Raw genomic sequence first — 11,758 nt, 5'->3', positions numbered from 1 at the left:
CAGCCAACTCAGCTGAAAAAGTGGGTAAAAGTCAAGAAACCTGTCCGCGTGATTCATTCTACATCAGAACACAGGATCATTCTCCTTGCTCACTGTCCTTGTGTGGAATACTGCATTAGACTATACCATCTCCTTTGTATTATTGTTTATAACAAACTTGTGCCTAATGTTCAAGATGGATGACTCATTAATTCAAAACTGTAAATTCTTTTCCTCTCCCCAACTTCAAAGTATTGACGATGACTGCTGTCTGCTCCATTTGGAATAATTCCTGAAATACACAGTAGCACCTACAAGTATTTGGAAGCAAAATATGGTCCTCAAGCTCAACTTTCTTTTTGAGCGATGTAGATGAAACTTGGTTAAATGTAACTCTATCATAAAAAAACAAAAAGCATCATTTTGAATACAATGTCCTTCAGTTCCACTTTCCCCCCATCTTGATATTATTCTCAGAGGCAACAGGAAATTAATTATGGTAATAGATAGAAATGTTTATATCAAATGTAATTTTTCTTTAAAAATATTTGTTTCCTGTGAATGTAAGGTTTGACCTGAAGCCCGTGTAGTTTCATTTGCTGTTCTCCTGTGTGTGTGAGACACAGAGAGAGATTTTTCTAAAATAATGGACCATTATTACATTAGGAGTTACAAAATTAGTAAAACCTTGAAGATGTCAATTGTGTTAAGGAAAACATGTAGCTGCACTAACCTTTCTACAAAAACTGCATTCTGCCCTCCCCATATTTGTGAGGCATTAATGCTAGCAGGGCTTTGTATAAATGGAGAGGAGGCTGGGTGGAGGAAGATGGTCCTTATAGACCTCTATAGCCAGTACTGGGTTTACAATGGCACCAGTGCGGGTGTGGTTCTGTACCCACACTGGGAAGGGGTTCATTAGGGACCCGGCTAACCCATCCACATAGCCAGGTCTGGCCCCTCATTCAGGGCAGTCCAGCACCCAGGCCTTGCTGTATGAGTGGCTCCCAGCCAGCAGGTCCAGCTCGCCTGTAGGGGTTCGCTGACCAGCAGCTGGGCTCCGCCATGTGAGCTGAGCAGGATTGCTGGCCATGGGGCCGCTGGGCACGGCCAGGACAGGCAGGATGTCAGGGTTGCATCCCAGGCATCTGCCCCACTCTCCAATCTCTGGCTCTGAGCAGTCTCTGCTGCCCGCCACCTATGGGGCCCCGCCTGCCTCCCCAGAGCTAAGCCACCTGGAACTGGTGCAGAGGCTGGGCTGGTCTTGGCTGAGGGGAGGCACCCGGGGGCGGGGCTTGGCCAGGCATCACCAGGCAAGTGGGTCCTGAGGGAGCCTGGCCTGGGCAGGCCTCACTTCCACTCTGGCCTGGCTGATCACACTGCTTCCAAGGCACCGGGGTGATCCCTGCCCTGGGACCAACCCCAGTCGTGCTGGCTCAACCTGGCAAACATGGTCACTTCCCAGCGAGGCCAGTAAGTGTGGCTAGGGGGTAGGGTGCGGGGCAGTGGGTCTCTGGGGCGGGGGGGAGTTGCTTGGCAGTGGCGGATGGGAGAGTTTGTGCGTGTTGGGGTGCTAGGCACTGGGGGTTCTGTGTGGGGCGCTGTGCAGTTGTGATGGTGGGGCTGGGGGGTGCTAGGCATGGGGGGGTCCTGTGGTGGGGGGAGACGTGCAGGGTGCTGTGCAGTTGTGGTGGAGGGTCCTTGACAGGAGGTCTCTGGGTGGGGAGGCATGGGCATAGCAGAACCTGGGGGCACTGGGTATAGCGGGTCGGGGGGGCTTTTGGCGGGGGTGGGGCAGTGTGGTGTGCGGCATAGTCCCACCATGAGGGGAAGGGACGCACAGGGCCAGGCAGGCCAGTGCGCATCTGGTGGCTGCCAGTTTGTAAACAGTGCCCTCGCACTAGGCTGAGTGGAGCGGGGCTGCCCCTGCTGCAGTGCTCCATTGCCCATGGCCAGCCCCTCATTCTGGGAATCGCCCCTTTCCCCCCGCACCATTCCCCGTTGTCCCCAGGGGGACCCACAAAAAGTTAATCTGGTCCTGTCTATAGCCTTGCTACCTGGGCATCAGCAAGTAATTAGCTCATTGTCTCAGTGTTGTATAAAAACCAGTTTAAAACAGGTGGCAGCTGCCCTGAACATTTTGGCCAGAAACCAACTTTTCCCTCAAGGAACTCGCCTGAGGAAACTGGACAGTTTCAATGGCTGTGGTGCGCTTGTGGGATATTTGCATGTACTAAGAAGTAAACCCTAATGTCAGAGTTAAGCATTAGAAAAGACCATTTATATTTAGAGGTGTGGGGGGCTGTTGGCCCCTTACTGAAGCTTAGTGGGGTGAGGATTGGTTGACCCTCTCTCAGTACCAGGAAAACAGGAGATGGGTCACAAAAGATCCTGAGACTGAGAGGTCCCCAGGGCCAATGGGGAGACGCCAGCACTCCATTCAGCCAGATTGACAGGGCAGGCAGACCAATGAGAGAGTCAAGAGCCCAGGGCCCGTCCTCCGTGTGAGCTGGGGCTGCCAGGGCAGCAGGCCAGAACCAGAGCAGGAGCCCGGAGCTGGAGCAGCGGAGACCAGCCATGCCGACGGTGAGCCAGGGCTGAGCTACTGGGGGTGCTGCAGGGGCAGAGCCGGGAGAGTGAATGCTAGCCAGGTAGTACTGGAACCAAGAGAGGCAGGGGAGAGCAAGGGGCCTGGGGAGAGAGCGCCCAGCAGAGGGTGCCATTGCCAGACAAGAGGGCCTCATAGGCTGGACTCTGAGGGGGGGGGAAATGACCCCAACGGGAAGCCTGATGCTGGGGAGAAGGGTCCTGCCAGCTACAGCCTGAGGGCAAGAAGCCACCACCAGAGTGAGTGTCTTTCCTGCAGTATCACTGCAGCACAGCCAGGGCCTGGGAAGGAGGCCTGGGCTGTGTAAGGAATAGACTGTGAATTTTCTCGAGTCCCAGAGACTGTTGTTTGTGGTGTCCCTGTGCCCATTGGGTGGGATTCCTGGCTCCTCCAACTTTTTCCATTTTCCCCTTATTTGTATACAGTTGTCGCTTAATAAATGGCATCTGGTTTAAACTCAATGTAGCGATCACCGGGACAGGGAGGTGGCTGGTGAGAAGAGAGTATGTCAGAGTGGGGACATCCTAGCCCCTGTCCCCGTTACCCACAATAAGACTGGAGGTTAAGCCCCCAGGGATCCTGGGCCCAGTCTTGTCAGGATTACTAGGACTCTGCTGCCGGGGAGAGTGGAAGCGAAGTCCTCAAGGTCAGGCAGGCATCTGGGTAAAAGGAGTTGGGGCAGGGACTTAGATCCTTTCACCATCCAATTCCACCAGGGTAGAATAGAAACCAGGAAAATGTCTCACAATTGCGGGACCATTTCCCCACATACAGAGGCATTACAAAGTGAGAAGAAACATAAAAGGAACAAAAAATTCTTACATTTTAACTTTAACTTGCATTTTACAATTGCTGTTTTCTTAAACTTTAAGAGATCATATTCCCATATATCAGAAAAAAGAAGCTAAAGTAAAGATTAGATAGATTAGATGGGACAAACACTGCCATTGCCAGCTGGGAAGTGGCATTCCTTGGTAAACATGCTACGTAATGTGTTGGTCTTCCATCCTAATAGTATATCCATACTTTCAGGTGCTGCCTACCGATAGTCAGGCCTAATGGTTGAAGTGGAGGTCGAAGTCAGACATAGGGTTGGGACTGGGCCAAGGGTAGCACTGGAATTGAGATCCGGGGACAGGCTGGAGTTGGAAACAAGATAAGAGTTTGTAGACAAGCCAAAAGCAGTACTGTAACCGGAGTCCAGGTACAAGCCAGATGGTCAGAGTCCGAGGCAGTCAGGAGACTGAGGCAAGGCTGGAGAGGGTCAGTTACAGGCCTGGAGCAAGGCCAGACTAGGGCAAGGCTGGAACAGGGTTCCAACAAGGCCGGGAAGGAACAGGAACTAGATTAGGAGCAGGCTGGGAGTCTAGAGAGTCTGATATACTGCAAGGCAGCAGGAGGATTCCTGGTTGGGTAGTGCTGCTACACAGACTGATCTGCATCTCTGGAGGGGTAGGGGAAATACCTGAGCCTGGGGTCATCTGACCCAGGCTCTATCCAGGCTTAGGCTGCTGCCACATGCCTGAAGGCTAAGTCACTGCAGGCATGAGAAAAGGGCAAGTTAGTGTAATGAGTTGTTGCTGTATGCCTGTGTGGTGACTCACTTCAGCTCTGTAAGAGGGGCAGCTGAGCGAGCAGCCCTGGTTTGGCTGCGAGTTTGCCTCACATCACACCTCCCTACTCCTGAGGGCATCTTGGCATTCCTGGACTGAACTGGGATTGGTAGAACTCACGGACTAGGTCAGAGGCATGGATGTTGCTTGATGACTCCCATGAGCATTCCTCTAGACCATAAACTTCCCAACCTATGAGGTACAGGAACTTCCCTTGGAGGATCTTGGAATCAAGGATTTGGTTCACCAGGTATTCTTCCTGATCTTGCACCATGACTGGAGGCGGAGGCATCTGCATTCATCCCGTCAGGGAGTTGGGGTGTGTGCTTTTTTAGTAGAGAGACATGGAATAAAGGGTGTACTCACATTGCGGGGGGGTAGTTGGAGGGAGAAAGTGACCAGGTTCATTTGCTGGGTGACAAGGAAGGGTCCCAGGTATCGGTAGTCAAGTTTGCGGAAGGAACAGGAGGTATCCACGTGCTTCATTGACAGTCATACGTTGTCCTCAATGGTGATGGGAGGGTTAGGCAGGTGGTGGCAATCAGCAAATCACTTGTAGTCTGCATTGGTGGTGTCCAGATAGGCTCTTATTTCCTCCTGGATATGATGGAGGTGTTTGACCAAGTCAGGGGTGGCAGGAATGTGTGAAGTCAAGGGGAGTGATGGGTGGAACTGGGGATGGAAACTGTAGTTGGAAAAAAAGGGGGTCTATTGGGTGGACTTATGGTCAGAGTTGTAGGTGAACTCTGCGAAGGGTAGAAGGTGGACCCAGTCATCCTGGTGGAATTTGATAAAACACGACAAGCACTGCTCTAAAACTTGATTTACTCATTCCAACTGCCCATCCATTTGGCAATGATAGACGGTGAAGAAACATAGGTCAATATCTAAGAGGTGGAAAAATTCCTGCCAAAAGTGGGAGATGAACTGTGGTCTGTGGTGTGACATGGTATTGGAAGGTAACCCATAAGCCTTAAAACATGGTCAAAAAATAGATGTGTTGTCACCTCTATGGTGGGGATCTTGCAGCAGGGCACTAAGTAGGATATCTTGGAGAGGAGGTCTTCTACTACTAATATGATGGTGTGGTTCTGGAAATTAGGGAACTGTACAATAAAATCCATAGATATAGATTCCTAGGGTTGTGAAGGAGTAGGTCAGGGGACCGAGGGACTTAGCATGGGAGGGCCTTCATGTAGCAACATACTTTTCATGAGTCAATGTACAGCCTCACAGAGGCATGCAATTGGAGCCACCAGAAATGTCATGTGATCAGTTTCATTTGGTTCCGATGTCCAAAATGGCTGGCCAGAAGGTGAGTCATAGTCAGAGAATTGCAAGACAGAGTGAGCCTTCAGGTGCATAAACACAGCCTTGGAACAGAAGTATCCCATTCTTGACAGAAAAACCTGGGTTGGGCTCAACATTGGGAAACATCTGTTCAGTCGCCAATTGGTTGCTCGATAAGGAGGATTTTGTAAGGGATAATAGGTCCATGTTCATTAATACATTGGCGAAATTGTGGGACTTCAGTATGGCGGAAGGTTCTGGTGGTCCTTCTTTGCCAGAAAGGCACTCCCCCTTGCAGGAGAGTGCATTGGGTTTGCCATTCTGGCCTCCAGGTCGGTAATGTAGTGAACTCAAAGCGTAAAAAACAGGAACCATTGGATCTGGCACTGGTTGAGGGCTTTCTCAGATTGCAGGTGTTCAAAGTTTTTGTGGTTGGTAAATATGTGGATGGAAAAACATGCACCCTCCAAGTGGTCACACCACTCCTCAAGGCAGTCTTGATGACTAGCAGCTCTTTGTCATAGATTTTATAGTTCTGCCCCATAGGACTTTCTGGAGTAGAATGCGCATGGATGGAGAATGCTTGATGACCCCTGAAGCTGTGACAGTACTGCCCCAATGGCATAATTGGAAGCATCCTTGACAACGAACGACTTGGATTGATCCGGGTGCCTCAATATGGGTGCAGAGGTGAAGTCCTTCAGTTGCTCAAAAGCCCATTGGGCCTCTGATGTCCTGATGCAGGTGGAGTTCTCGTAGAGGAGTTGGGTAATTGGGGCAAGTACTCAAGAGAATTCCTTGATAAACCTCCAGTAGAAGTTTGCAAATCCCAGGAAGTACTGGATGTTATGGATGGTCGTTGGTGGGGCCCAATCCATAATGCTGGCAATTTTTCATAGATCCATGGTGATCCTCTTTGATGACACAAAATCAGCTACATCAAATATGGTGCAGTCAAATTCATGTTTTTCTGGTTTGGCATATAAGCCATTTTTCCTAAGGTGTTCCAGCACTTTTAGGATATGCTGGTAATGCACAGTCTGGTTCTCTGAGAAGACAAGGATGTTTTCCAAGTAAATCACAATGAACTGGTCTAGGACATCCTTGAAGATATCATTCACGAAACACTTGAATGTGGCTGGGGCGTTGGCGAGGCCAAAGAACATAACCAGGTTTTCATTGTAGCCATACCAGGTTTGGAAGGCTGTCTTCTACTCATCACCCTCCTGTATGTAGAAGGGGTTGTACACACTGTGCAGGTTGAGCTTGGTGAAGACCTTTGCCACACCAACCTGTTCTAGGAGCTTGTTGATCAGCGCAAGAGGGTATTTGTTCTTGATGGTAATACCATTCAGGGCACAATAATCAACACAGAGGTGCAGTGTCCTGTCCTTCTTTCTAACAAACAGGATGGGGGCGCCAGCAGAGGATTTGGAGGTCCAAATCAAGTTCTTAGCCAGATTTTCATCCAGATAATCCCATAGGGCCTTGAGTTTGGGTTCTGATAATGGGTAAACGTGTTCAAAGGGGATCTTTGCCCCTACCTGGAGGTCTATAGGACAGTCGTAGGTTCAGTGTGGGGGGTAGAACGTTAGCCTTCTGTTAGTTGAACACATCCACAAGATCGCTATACTTGGCTGGGATTGATGAACCAGTATCTTCGGAAACAGGTAGTACAGAGCAGCGAGGATGCCTTCCAAGGGGGAGGTCCCAGCGTCTTCCCTGCTGGGTTTTCATAGACATTGCAGCCAGCAAAACCTGAAGTTAAACCATATCTCCCGGGCCACCCACAAAATGTTCATTTTGTAAAGGGAGAGCCAGGGAGGCCCAATATAGCCGGACAGTGCGGTGCAAGGATTAGGTCGAATTGCATAGTCGGTGATCCCCAATCCTAACCTGGGGAGGGGTTGTCTCATAGGCAACTGGCCTGGAAATCAGCATACTGCCATCAATAGTTTCTACATGCTCCGGAACAACTTCCTCTGGATGGGCAAGTGGTTGGCCTAGTCAAAGGCCAAGTCCACAAAGTTGCTGGACGTCCCAGAGTTGATTAATGCAAATGAAGTACAGCTTACTTTGGGCATGGCAGGGGCTCTCAGCTGGAGGAGGACCTACAGTTGTGGTTGGTGGGCTCTGCCACTGCCAGGACACAGATAGGCAGAAGAGGGGATCCAGTCATGCAGGGAGCTTGCCCTCCAGGTCATGTCCAGCCATGACCCCTCTACTGGGATTGGATAGAGTAGCTTTCTGGCACTGTAGCAGGTCTGGATTTGTGGGGCCACCCTGACGCAAAGCAACTACCTTCTCTGAAATGCAGGCAAAAGCCATTTCAATGCCAATATTCCTTCTCTTTGGCCGTGAGGTGCTTCCTGGGGCTGTCAATCTGCATGGGCTCAGGTCCAAAACTAGGCAAAGGGTATATATGGAAGCTCTTGACACTAGGCTAGGAAAGAGTAGTAGCCTATTTCCTTTCCAGGGGACACTTGAGCAGCCTGTTCTCAATTCTAATGCAGAGTTTGATGTAGAGTAGTAACTCTGTATAGGAGTCAGCCTGAGCTAGCTCATCCTTTATAGCGTCAGTCAATCCTTGACAAAAATGTTAGACTTGAACCACTTGTTCCAGGCTGAATTGGCCGCCAAGTGCCATAAGAGGGCTACATAGGTGGAGATGGGTCATGAGCCCTAGGTGAGGAACTGTATCGTTGCTTCAGCAGTATGGGCTCAGTTGGGGGTCACTGAATACTAATGAGGAGTGAATGAATTCCTCAAAGTGGTCCAGCATTGGGTCTGCCCATTCCAGAATGAGTCAGACCCCTGTAGGGCTTCTTCAGACAGTAGACTAATAACCACCTTCATCTGGTCATCTGGGTACAAAGATGGCCTCATCAGGAATAGCAAGCGCACTGATTGATAAACCTCAGAACTTGTCTGCATCAAACAGTCTGCATCAAACAATTCTGGCAAGCGGATTTCTGGACCACAATCCTGCTATTGGAGGAAGGCATTCTCTAACTGCAGCTGGACAGTTTGGTTCTGGAGGGTCTAGAACAGGGACTCAAGTGCTCCATCAAGGCCCTGCGGTACAGTACAGTGGAGTCTATGCAAACTGTTAGGCGCTGACTCCCAATAGTCAAGCCTGGTGGTTGGAATGGAGATCAAGGTCAGATATAGGATCAGGATTGGGCTGAGGGTGATGCTGGAACCAAGATTCGGGGACAGGCTGGGGTCAGAACTGAGATCGTAGTCTGTAAACAAGCCAAAAGCAGTACTCTAGCTAGAGTCCAAGTGCAAGCCAAAGGTCAAATCTTCATGGTCAGAGTCTGAGGGGGGCAGGAGGCAGAGGCAAGGCTGATATGTGGTTCATTAACAGAACCGGAGCAAGGTCAGACTAGGGCAAGGACAAGACTGGAACAGGTCTCAGGCAAGGCTGGGGAAGGAACAGGCACTAGATCAGGAGCAGCTTGGGAGTCTATAAAGTCTGATACACTGCAAGGCAGCAGGAGGTTTCCTGGTTGGGTAATGCTGTTGCACAGACTGATCTACAGCTATGGTGGGGTGGGGGAAAATACCTGATCCTGGGGGTCATCTAACCCACGGATAGGGTACTGCCGCATGCCTGAAGGCTGAGTCATTGCAGCCTCTGCGAAAAGGGTAAATAAGTGCAGTGAGATGTTGCTGCAAGCCTGAGTGGTGATTCACAGTGGCTTTGTAAGAGGGGCAGCTGAGAGAGTAGCCCTGGTTTGGAGGCAGTTTGTCTCACATAGACCAAGAAAGCCACCAAAACCAAATCAGTATTGATGGAGGCAGTTGCTGAGTTTGGCTACAAATATCGGCATTGCTTTAATCTTGTTGTGCCCATAACAGGCGCAGCTGACCAAGACAACGAGAATCAAAAACATCAATCCACAACCTTTCAGCCTTCCTCAGCACCCACATTTCACTGTTTTGAATGCATGTTGTTAATCCTCCAAGGAGTCCCAAACAGAGAAATTCCCAAACTAAAGTCAAGAAGAAAAACATTTTTTTAAAATTATGAGGCAGTTTTTGTACATTATAAAGGAAAGTAAAGTACACAAACAAAATATTTACTTACTGGTATTTGTCAGATAAAATCCAGAGGATTAAGTCAAAAACTCATAAAATTCATATTTATTAAACACTATTCAGCAATATAGATAAACACACAGGACCAGGTTTTCTGTTGGTGCAATCCAGTTAAAGTGAATGGAGTGAATTTGGCTCAAAAAAGCTCTAAATGAGATCTAAACACAAAATGATATTCAAGATCCTAATCTGTATTATCAGCAATATTTCCTCTGTCTGATACCTACATAAGGTGAGAGAGAGAAAATATATGTTAAGAACTTTTTTATCTGCTTTAGAACACTGAGAAATGCCCTGTTTACCTATTTAAAAACAGCATTTAGAACAAACTTTATTTTAGCAAATAAAGTATTTGTGTTTCATATTGAAAGTTAATGTTTACTTCTATGTTCTGAAATCCTTAATAGGTAAAGTATGCACTTTGTCTTGCAGCTCTGCAAGGAGCTCTCAGAGACTTTCTGTTCTCCCCAGTGTGTTACAGTTCATCCTGTGGAATGTGAGTAGCTGGCAAGTGACCTGCAAGTTCAACATCTTTCCTAAATTCCAGAAAATCAGAAAAAAGATATTACAAAACTGGAGTCGCCATTAGGTGAGTTTTTGGTTGCTTGCTCGGTTGGTTGCATTTTTGTTGTTGTTGTTGTTGTTTATAAAACTTTTAAAATCATTGAACCTAAACACGGGACATGTAAAATAGAGGAGTACTTGTGGCACCTTAGAGACTAACAAATTTATTTGAGCATAAGCTTTCGTGAGCTATAGCTCACTTCATCGGATGCATTCAGTGGAAAATACAGAGGGGAGATTTATATACATAGAGAACATGAAAAATGGGTGTTACCATACACACTGTAACGAGAGTGATCACTTAAGGTGAGCTATTACCAGCAGGAGAGCGGGGCGGGGGAGGGGAACCTTTTGTAGTGATAATGAAGGTGGGCCATTTCCAGCAGTTGACAAGAACGTCTGAGGAACAGGCAGGGGGTGGGGCTGGGGAATAAACATGGGGAAATAGTTTTACTTTGTGTAATGACCCATCCACTCCCAGTCTCTATGCAAGCCTAAGTTAATTGTATCCAGTTTGCAAATTAATTCCAATTCAGCAGTCTCTCATTGGAGTCTGTTTTTGAAGTTTTTTTTGTTGAAGAATTGCAACTTTTAGGTCTGTAATCGAGTGACCAGAGAGATTGAAGTGTTCTCCAACTGGTTTTTGAATGTTATAATTCTTGACGTCTGATTTGTGTCCATTTATTCTTTTACGTAGAGACTGTCCAGTTTGACCAATGTACATGGCAAAGGGGCATTGCTGGCACATGATGGCATATATCACATTGGTAGATGTGCAGGTGAACGAGCCTCTGATAGTGTGGCTGATGTGATTAGGCCCTATGATGGTGTCCCCTGAATAGATATGTGCACACAGTTGGCAACGGGCTTTGTTGCAAGGATAGGTTCCTGGGTTAGTGGTTCTGTTGTGTGGTGTGTGGTTGCTGGTGAGTATTGTAAGCATAGAGAGACTATTATGCTGATATCTAATTGAAGCCTAATTAGTTCACCTATAAAATAAGTTTTTAAAGAAGACAATTCAATCTTACAAAATGGGAAAGCTATAAGTAAACCCATGTTAGAAGGATTTCATTATTGAGATGATCAATTGGAGAAGAGACGGATGGGGATGGGAGAATGTGGTTTGCCAAATGTAGACCTCACTTGTAACTTGGGGGTCCTAGATTTAGAACAAAAGTTGAAACTCTAGCATCTGAGTTTCTTTTGGCACCAGCAGAACAAATTCCAAGCTGCAGAACATTTTCTCTTTGATTCTGCTATTGTCCTAAATCGGAGTGAGACTTTTTGGGCTCTCCAAATCCCCCATTCCTCACCCTATACCTTGGAACTGCACAAGTTCCTCTGGAGAATACCTATAAGGCAGGGGAATGATTTGCCCCAAAGAAACTTTTTGATAACACAAGTATTGTGGAGAATTGTATCCCCCGCCCGCCAAGCGCAACCCCCACAGCTCCTATTGACCAAGAACCAAGGCCAATTGGAGCTGCAGGGGTAGTGCCTATGGATGGGGCAGCACGCAGCAGAGCCGCCTGGCCGCACCTCCGCTTAGGAGCTGAAGAGGAGACATGCTGCTGCTTCTGGGAGCTGCTTGAGGTAAGTC

At 48.1% G+C, this 11,758-nt stretch overlaps 1 protein-coding gene across 5 annotated transcripts in view; it reads left to right on the top strand.

Annotated features, from left to right (window-relative positions):
• Positions 1-1,323: 1,323 nt before the first annotated feature.
• LOC102937054 (acyl-CoA synthetase medium chain family member 3) overlaps positions 1,324-11,758 on the top strand; it is a 29,226-nt gene continuing 18,791 nt past the window's right edge. Inside the window, exons 1-2 of one of the 5 annotated variants that reach the window (XM_043524032.1) lie at positions 1,324-1,452; positions 10,066-10,183. The gene's annotated coding sequence lies outside the window, so the exon portion shown is untranslated. Of the gene's footprint in view, positions 1,453-2,472; positions 2,566-10,026; positions 10,184-11,758 lie in introns of those variants that run through there. The other 4 variants (XM_043524033.1, XM_037911225.2, XM_027826800.3 and 1 more) reach the window with 4 other exon arrangements.

This window comes from Chelonia mydas, chromosome 10 (genome assembly GCF_015237465.2).
Source record: "Chelonia mydas isolate rCheMyd1 chromosome 10, rCheMyd1.pri.v2, whole genome shotgun sequence".
In the NCBI taxonomy this organism is placed as follows: domain Eukaryota; kingdom Metazoa; phylum Chordata; order Testudines; family Cheloniidae; genus Chelonia; species Chelonia mydas.
The sequence above is the reverse complement of the archived record's forward strand: the minus strand, read 5'-3'. Positions and strand labels throughout refer to the sequence as shown.